The 10,350-nt window shown below is 35.0% G+C and overlaps 1 pseudogene; it reads right to left on the reverse strand.

Moving 5' to 3' along the window:
- Positions 1–271: 271 nt before the first annotated feature.
- Positions 272–2,418, reverse strand: LOC101711647 (gamma-adducin pseudogene; annotated as a pseudogene).
- Positions 2,419–10,350: the final 7,932 nt, after the last annotated feature.

The raw sequence follows: 10,350 nt of genomic DNA on the forward strand, positions 1-10,350 counted from the left end.
TTCCAGTACTGTTCCTCCAGTAGAGTTCCAGAGTGATGTCCCAGGCTCCGTGTCAGCTCTGCAGCACACACACAGACAGACAGAATCTCCCCAGAACACACTGCGAGTCGTGCAACATCTTGCATGCTAACTCACCTTTCAGAACACTTTGGATTATTTTTACCCACTGACCATTTGGGATCTTTGATTTTACATTGATTTGCGACATCACTTGCGAAAAAGGGGAAAACTACATGAAGTCTAGGTTTAAATTTGCATTTACATTAGAAAGTTAACTAAAAAGATTAAAAACATTGTAAAAATCAAGAAGTGGTAGTTTTCTTAGGGATTAGACCTACTGATTTCATCTAGTGCTGCCCTCTAAAGATAAACAACTCAGAAGGACTGACCCTTTTAAAACTGAAATATCAACCAAGATATTGATTTTGGCAGAGGAGCAGGATTTTAGAAACTTGGGACATGTTTTCAGTAAGTCATGATATATATTCTATCACAAATAGGATTTATTATCAAACAAGAATTCTTCTTTTCACATCCCATCTTTTGTTCCCTTGGTTTTTCACTTTCTTTTTCATTCTTTTCCTTCTCATTTGGTTACCTTATGAGATTTTTTTCATTCATTAGCAGTGCTAAGAGAAAAATACATTATAAGGTTCAAATATGAATCTAGATAAACCTTTAATATGGCCCTAGCCCCTCTTTGATACCAAGCCCATGTGAGATGACTGAATGGTTTGGGAGGAGCTGGCCGGCCAAGGTCATCATCTTCAAATTGCATCATAGATGGAGGTTTATCCATAACAATTCCAGCAAGCAACTGAGATTGTGATCCTGCTGTTTTCAAGTCATATAGGTTTTGCTCTCGAATTTGTTTCTTTTTTCTAGAACCTCATTTGGGTTTGTGTTTAAAGGAACAAACTGATTGGGATCTTCAATTTTGATAGGTGTTCCACTACTAACTTCAGAAGAATCCTCTGCTTTCATCCATGTGATTTTGGTCCTGGGGCTGGTCTCCCCATTGTGAGACCCCTCAGGCACATTTACTTTCATGTAGATATTGGGTGAGTTCAGCCATCTCGTTTTCTCATGCTGCTATCTCTGTGCCATGTACTTGAAAGCAGAGAGTGGCACTGTGTGGTTTTCAAAGGAAAAAGCAGTCACAGTTGCTGGGATTTCCACATCACTCTTGCGTCGAGGCTTCTCTCGAATGAGAGGATGCCTGTAAGCATAGGCTGTTCTATACCTCACATTATCCAGAGTCCTCATCAGCCCTTCAAATTCAACTTTTCTAACCTTCCATTTCTTCTGGGAATCCATGTTTACCCCTCCTCCTCCAGCTGCTGCTATAGTGTGAGTGAAAGCTTTATAGTTCTGAAGATCTAGGACAAACAGATCGTTTACTCCACCTGAGCTTGCTGATGGCCACACCTGAATCTCACAGGCTATCTGCACATTAAAAATATAATGAAAAGCCTCTTCAACTGTTTCTCCAAGTGCTTTCACTCCATGATTCCTGAGTACCAGCACCTTACAACTTGGTCCCAGAACTTTCTGCAGTTGAATTCTCTCCTCCTGTTCATCAAGTGATCCCTGGTAGTCATAATAGGCGATGTCTCCCAGGATAAGGGACTCCTGGGAAATTGGAAGGATCCCATACTTCATGGAAGACACAGCTGGTGTAGCAAGGGTGTGGATGTATATCACACACTTAACATCAGGATGTGCTGAATAGGTTGCAGCATGGGGATTGAATCCTGTATGGTCAATTTTCAAATTAGTACTTCCCTAGTCAACCACTTCTATTATATTGACTTTTACCAAAGCTGTGGCTTTGGAAAAAGATAGGCCTCTGGGAATTATTATAATGTGGTCTTGCTCCTTACTTATTCTTACTGAGATGTATGTATTTGATGTATGTATTACTTACGATTATTGAGATGCATTTGCCAGGTGAGCCCATCCAAACAAATCTGCAAGTCTGTACAGGCTGGCAAGTTTAAAACAAGTAAGTTTTTCTTCTTTCACATATAAGGATGTATCTGTACCCAGAAGGTCATTAATAAGTGTTATGATGTCAAGACTGAGTGGAGGTGAAGAAAAGCCCGAGAAAGAATTGGTCGTGATGTAATCTACAATCTGTTGTAATGCTATTAATCCAATTGGGTTGTGGTCTTTCTTCATCTGTTCTTGAATAAGGCATTCCAGGTCTTCCCCAAAGGCAGGACTCTGTAGAACCTGAGTAACTCGCTTCCTCTGCTCCATCATATTGAAGTCTTGTTATAGATCAGGAGACATGTTTCTCTCCCGAATGTATTCTGGATCATTTTCATTAATTCGGTCAAAAAATCTCTCTTTGTGAGGCATACTAGGAGGAGGAGTAGTGATCACTTTTTGGTTGGTATCCAAAGTCATGTTTCAAGTCTGTGCATTCCCCTTGTTCTAGTTTGAGGTTTCAGCCCATCATTGGCTGGCTCTGGGGCCGGGTGACATGGCAGACAGGCACCGCAGAGGAGAAACAGTTCATGATAGATAGAAAGTAGCACAGCAACAAGGGCTGTTTTCCAAACTTCTAACAATAAACACACAAAATGAGTGAGTGAAAATATTTTAGGGGAGTACATTATCATCATGATAGTCTAACTAACCTACTTGAATATTTCTCAGAGTAGACATTGCGTGGAGTGATTGGATGTAAGCTCTCAAATAGTGTATGATGTCTCAGTTGTAAAGATGAGACTGCTGGAAAATACTGCTTCTAAGATATCATATCCCATCATGATGTAAAGTAGAAAGTCTCCAGAGCTTACAGATCCACAATCAAGGAAAATTTAGCTCCCATTGGTGCAAATTAGAAAACACTTCTGGCGAGTGGCCAATGTAACCCATCAATCAAGAAAGTGAGGTTAGGTGCTTATTTATTAAACAATGTGAGTATTACTTCCAAACCATAATCTTGTCAAGAGCTTCAGTAATCCACATTTTCCCTGTCACGTTTCATATTTGGAGCTGCTGCTGTTACTACAGCTACTGCTGCTGTGCCCTACTCTTGTTGCTTTCAAACAGAACCATCCCTGTATAATGTAAGGCCATTTAATGATTAATTAGCGCCTCTCTCAAGCATCACATGAGAAGGATGCTCTTGCTGGAGTCATGATTAACTTCAGACCTGCAGATGTTGGAATAGTTACCTTGTAGCAAGGCTGTGTTGTCACTTGATATGTTTAGGCATCTTCATGCTTGGTGATTTAATTGCAAGGCCAGAAAGTGTTTGCTTTCTATTATCCTTAAAACAACACCATCATGGAAATTCCATATACGCTTATGAAAAAAGTAGAAGTAAACACAGTCTATGTAAATGTAACAGTGTGCCAAGTGTTATTTATATTCATACATGTATACATATATATATATATAAGTATGGATCCTTCAAGCTTTTGCTAGAAACCCATTTGTGATATCTATTTGAAAAAAGGCAATCCATGTGCATAAATAGTGTATCTCACAATTTTTTTGGTGGGAACTCAAATGTAGATAAATTAAAAAAAATCAAGACAAGTTTTAAATTTTGTAATTAAAGGAGCTGAGAATATCTAAAAACATGAGTGGATATAATTGTAAGGAATAAAGATCCTCTTCATTAAGGTCGAATATTATTTTTCAGAATGAGCTCAAACATTTGGGTTGCTGTAGACACAAATTCTAATATGATATTGAAAATTGGGCTGGGGATTTAGCTCAGTGGTTTCACCACCTGCTTCAAGGACTTGAGTTCAATCCCCAGTACAACCCCCACCAAAAAAATCTGACATTGAGAAAATGTATCACAATTCATATAGCTTGAGGGATTAGGTCAGCCATAAGTTAGCTCCTAAGTATAGATTTTTGAAAACATACAGCTCCTTGTATTTTTCACCTGGCTTTAGTCATTGCATTATCTTTCAAGTTTTAATACTTGCTTAGGACAGCACTACTAAATTAACTGCTTTATGCATATTATTTCCTAATTTTCAGTCAAAGTCCAAATACAAGTTCTGTTTTGATGCATAAGTACTTCCCCTTAAGTTGTACAAACACTGAGAGAATAGACATGTTGGTAATAACGCTACATCATTGTTACTGAGTTATAAAATGGAAATGAAGCAATGGAAGCAACATGTAGAATTCCTTTAAACAAATGGTTCAGATTTATACAAATCACCAGAAGTGTGAGAAGAAAAGCAGAAAATAAAAATAAAATGCCTTTGAAACCCATACAATATCACACAACTTTAAGGTGGTATTATTATTATTATCATTGTCACCTTTTGTTTTCATTTTTATTATTTTAATATTATTTTATAAAAGCATGATTCTGGAACTATAGTCAGATGCATAAACTTCTATTTCCTTTTTTCCAGAATATCACATAAATTTAGCTGTAGTCCATGTATACTTTTTTGGGTCTGGCTTTCTTCACTTAGATTGATGCACTTTAGATTAATTCATGTTTTTCTTGAGTGAATCATCTTTTTCTTACCTGTTGAATAATACTCCATTGTTTGAAAACACTACAGTTTATCTATTTGCCAGCTGAATGATATTTATATTGTTCTACCTTTGATAATTACAAATAAAGTCACTTTAAATAACTGCATACAGGTTTTTAAATGTATTTAAGTAATGTCTAAAATTCAGATTGCTGAGCTGTGTGGTGAGCATATGATAACTTTATAAGAAATAACCAAGATATTTTCCAAAGTGACTATCATTTTGCACTACTGGGATCAATGTTTACGAGTTTCGGATGTTTGGTTTTGGGTATTAGCATTTGAAAAATCTATGTAACTTAAAACCTGTATCTATCTGTATCTATATTCTAGATAGAAGACCTTTATCTGTCTCATTTGAAAAGATTTCTCCAGTTTATGGCTTGTCTGTTAATTCTATTATTAGTTTCTTTCCAATAGCACAAGCTCTCTTATTAAAAAAAAAAAAGATGAATCTGTTTTAACTTGTATAGATTTTGCTTTTGGGATCATATCTCAGTCATTTCTGCCTAAATGATGATCACAAGATTTTCTTTTTGTTTTCATCTATAAACTTTATAGTTTCAGTTCTCTCATTGTAGTTTGTTTATAGACCTAAGATTAAGTTTCAGTTTTATTTGCTGATCAACACCCTTAGGAAGCTTTGAAAATAAATTCAGTTCTAAGAATATAGAATCCACAGATTATTTTAGAGAGGATTCCAAGGTGGTCCTTTATAGTGTCATCTGACCTATAAATGCTTATGAGCATATATTTTGTTTTCAAAAGACTATATGAAATGTTTGGTCTAACTGTGCAACATATTTGATTTTTTTCTAAATTCACAATAAAAATTATTATATTCTTGACCTTTAATTCCTCCCAAAGAGTACTATCTTCCCAAGCCATTTATTCCATAATGGTGTTTGATATAGCTAAAATGATGTTATTTCCAAAGACTTACATTGTCAGAAATAAAAATTTGTGACTCTAATTCCCAGTAAGTCACACTAAAAGTACAATTGAGTGAATCAAATTATGAAAATAAACATGCATGGGAAACTAAGCAGTGAAAATGGTTAACTTTTTTTGAAATTTAATGAATTGGACTGTGAATTATGACATATCTACTATCATTATTCATGAGAATCTTCTCTTTCATTTGAATGTGCACATAATATCTAGTAATCAAGAGTCCTACCTGGATTGTATTTTATCACAGTGAGAATGAATTAATTCCATTCTATTTTTACTCATAAAATGTATTCCATTGATATAGCTGAAGACAAGGCCAAAACTTGCTTAATAGTTAATGTACTGCAATACTCTAACTGGTACGGTAAAATACCATGCTCAGAAATAGGAACACTTTTAGATGCTTTGATTTAAAAGCCAAGGATATTTCAGTCACTCACAAAGCATTCTCTTCAGTTGACTGGAAAGAAAAGATGGTTGTTGCTCTTTAATGTAATTTCACAGCCCTCAGAAAAAGCAGTATCTCAGAAAAGGAGATATCTCTATGAAATTTATCAGTTACTCTTTATTTCTAAGGTGTGTAATCTGAAATAAAATCTGCATGCATGTGTGCACGGATTCTCACACACTCCAAATAACAAAAAGGGTAGAGAAGAGATAGTTTTTATTTCCCTTGATACTGTCTTCATAAATGAATGCTCTGGGAATCAATTGTCTCTTCTGAGCCAAATTCCTGTTTTAAAATCTTTCCTTCACATAGGTCATATGATGTTTGTGAACTGTAAGAATGCTCTGACTTATAGCCTCTCTGATAATTTAATTGGAGCTATTTCTATTTTTAGGAAATGGTTTAGTCACAGATTTGAGTTTCTATTATGTTTCAGGAAAGTTTTCTTGTTTCACAATAAAGTGATTTTATCTCTATAAACCATCTTGAATTTTTGATGCTGGGCTTGTCTGTCCTATAATCAATAATTTCATTCTTAAAACAGACTTTTTAAAAACTTTTTTTAGTCTAAAAAGCATTTATATATTGTAACAATTCAAACATTAAATTCATATAATAACAAATATGCTATTATTTAAAATACATTACAATAAGTACAGGAGCAGAGGAAGGATATATGTGAAAAGACATTCTAGCAAATGAATCAGATCTTTTTTTGTAGTTTCAAAAGTTGCAGTGACTATGGCTTTTAAAATAGAATAAAAATATTGTCTGTGCCACATAGTTTCTCCTTAGAAGGTCACTGTGAAGGAAGCTAAAACTATTTCTAACGAATAACGTATCATTCTGATGCAAGCATTCAAACCTCTTAAATTCAAGTGCTTTCTGTTTTCCATGGATAAGAAGCTGATGGCTTAATTAGGACTGGAGTCTGATTGGAGACAGAGGAACAAACACTTTGAGAAAGAGTACAACACATGCAGGGCATTTCCTCCTTTCTTGTTTTCAGTCTGTGACTTGGGCATACCGACATCCAATGTGAAGAGCAATTAGTGTACCACTTGAAACAAACTGAGAGCAGCACACAGCTCCTTGTGGAAGAAAGGCTAGAGATTCTGTCAACAAACGATTCCTATAAATGTGCACATGAATGGTTACATTTTTATTTGATATTTTTTTTTGTATGAATTTTTTTTTCCCCATTAACTTTATTGGTACATTTTAGGTATAAAATACAGTTACATTAATCATTGGGATTTTGTACCATTACATAAATCTCTTGGTTCTTATTTTTTTCCCCTTCCCTTGCCCTCCCTTCACCCCTTCCACCCTTCCCTATTTGCAAAGACCTTGTTTCCATTTTTTTCTCCTATATTTTTCCCTTTCCCTTTTTTCCCTTCCCCTACCCCTCCTAATTCCCCTGCTCTTTTAGACCTTTTCTTCCTGTTATACAATATCAGTTATACATTTTTAAAAATTACAATATTAAGATCTAGGAGACATTACCACAGATTTTACAGAATTTAAAAGGATATAGAAAGCATATTACAAAAATCTTTTTTGAAATAAATCTGACAACTTCTAAGAAGTAACTTAAGAAGACAAATTAATGAAACTAACTCTGGAGGAAATATAAAATTTGAATAGCACCTATAAAAGAAAGTATATTCCTAGCTTGAAAACCTACCTATATGACAACAGCAGGCTCATAAACATTTTAACTGATAAATTATATCAAACGTTTAAAGCAGAAAAAAGAAGGAACACTTCTCCCCTCCTTTTAGGAAATCAACATTGTGCTAATCCTAAAACCGGATAAAGATAGTAGAAGAAAAAGGTATGAACATAGATAGAAATTTGTTTAACCATACAAACTCTTAGAAGTCAGATCTGGCAGTATGTAGAAAGTGGTTTTATTATAGGGATGGCAGTGTTGGTTCAGCATTGGAAGATCCACCCCTAAAAGTCATCATTTTAACAGAGAAAAGGAGAAAGCCATATGATCCTGTCACTAGTTGGAGAAAGAGTATTGGACTAAATTCTACAGCTGTTCATGGTAAAAGCTCTCAGGAGACTAGAAGTAGAATAGAACCTTCTCAACAGATCAAAGACATGTACTCCATACTTCCAACAAAAACTCCTTCTGTGAATGGAGATGATACAATGCTTTCTCCCTGAAGTGGGGAACAAGGGCAGATATGCCTACTCTTCATCTGTCCATTAGACTTTGAAACATAGATCTAAACCAAAATAGTCTGGCAATAAAATGACACAACTAGGATAGGAATGGCACAGCAGAAGCAAAATCTTCATATGTAGATGAAATGATTATCTACAGAGAAAATACTAAGAAATCTCTAGGAGCCCCTAGAACTTGTACTTGAATTTAGCAGGATTAGAAAACACAAGGTATATATAAAAAGTCAGGTCTGTGTATACTTGCTATAAATGAAGAACTGGATATTGAAATTTAATATGTTTAATATGTTATGTAGCATTACAAAGGACCTAGAAAAGTAAAAAGAAAAAGGAAACAGTGTTGGAAGACATTTAGTATCTAATTTTAAGACTTCCTCTAAAGCTACAGTAATCAAGGCAGTGTTGGTGTAAGGAAAGACATAGAGATCATTGGAATAAAACAGAGACTCTAGAAATAGTACCACACATATATGGTCCACTGAGTTTTGAAAGATTATTTAACATTAGCATTTTATAGAATATAAACTCGATTCAAGAGCCAAGGAAGAGATAGTGTCTTCAGCAAACGACACTAGAACACCTGGTATCCATATATGAAAATTTAATCTCAACCCTTTTTTTCCACACATGAAAATAAATTGAAGGGATCTATGAACCTAAATAAGAAAGCCTAAAAGTATAAAACTTCAAGAAGAAATTATAAGGGAAAATATTTATGAATTCAGGGTAGGCAAGAACTACCTAGGATACAAAAAACATGATGTATAAAAGAAAAAAATTGATGAGATTCCATCAAAATTTAGAACTTTAAATGACATCATTAAAATGAAAAGTAGTCCTTAAACAGACCATATTTACAATGCATATAACCTATGAGGAGAATATATAAAGAATTCTTAGAGGTCATTAATAGACAACCCAATTAAAATGTAGACATAAGAAGATGATAAATAGCCAGTATAGCGCAAGAAATGGTGTCCAAATCTAGAATCAGAAAAATACTAATCAGTACAATAATAAGATTGAATTATACACTCATTAGGGAGATGAAGTCAAAAGGTTTGTTTTTTTTTATTAAATTCTTTTACTGGTACATTGTAGGTATACAACACAAGTGCATTTCTCATTGGGAATTGTACCTTTACATAATACATCTTGGTTCTTATTTTTTCCCCATTCCTAGCCTTCCCTTCACCCCCTCCACCCTTCCCTATTTACAAAGACTTTATTTCCATTTTTTCCATTTCTCATCATTTTTTCTTTCCCTTCTTTCCTTTCCCCTGCCCCTCCCACTACCCCTACCCCTTTGGACCTTTTCTTCCTATTTTACATTATCGATTATTCATTCTAATCATTGGTACATTTTAGGTATACAATATAATGACATTCATCATTGGAAATTTGCACTTTTACATAGCCTCTCTTGGTTCTTATTTTTCACCCTTGACCAGCCCTCCCTTCAACCCCTCCATTCCTCCCTATTTACAAAGATTTTGTTCCTATTTTTCCATTTTCTCCTATTAATCCCATTCCCTTCTATCCTTTCCCCTAGCCCTACCACTTCCTTTCCCTTTGCCACTTCTCTTCCTATTTCACATTACCTATTATGCATTTAGTCCTTATTTACACTTTCAGCTTCTCACATCAGAGAAACTATTCAGAATTTATTCCTGTGTGTTCTATTTATTTCACTTAAGAGTACTGACTCAATGTGCATCCACTTAGCTATAAATGTCTCTAATTTCTCATTTTTTATGGCTGAGTAGTACTCCATTTTATAAAAAAAACACATTTTCTTTACCCAGTCTCCAGTTGATGGGCATTTGGGCTATTTCCAAGTTTTAGCTATTACAAACTGTGCTGCTATGAACATGGGCACACATATATCACTGTGGTATGATTCTTTTAATTCTTTGGGGAAGATACCCAGCAGTGGAATAGCGGGGTCAAATGGAACTTCCAGTCCTAGTTCTTTGAGGTATCTCCATACTGATTTCCAAAGTGCTTGCACCAGTCTAAACTCCCACCAGCAGTGGAGCAGGGTTCCTCTTTCCCCACAGCCCTGCCAGCATTTGTTATTGGTTGATTTCATGATAGCAGCCATTCTTTCTGGAGTGAAGTGGAATCTCAGCATTGTTTTCATTTGCATCTCTCGAATGACCAGTGACGTTGAACATTTTTTCATGTATTTATTTGCTATTTCTACTTCTTTGTGTGAGAAAT

This window comes from Heterocephalus glaber, unplaced genomic scaffold (genome assembly GCF_053883595.1).
Source record: "Heterocephalus glaber isolate CG9 unplaced genomic scaffold, H.glaber_assembly_v1.0 deba00001550, whole genome shotgun sequence".
Lineage (NCBI taxonomy): Eukaryota > Metazoa > Chordata > Mammalia > Rodentia > Bathyergidae > Heterocephalus > Heterocephalus glaber.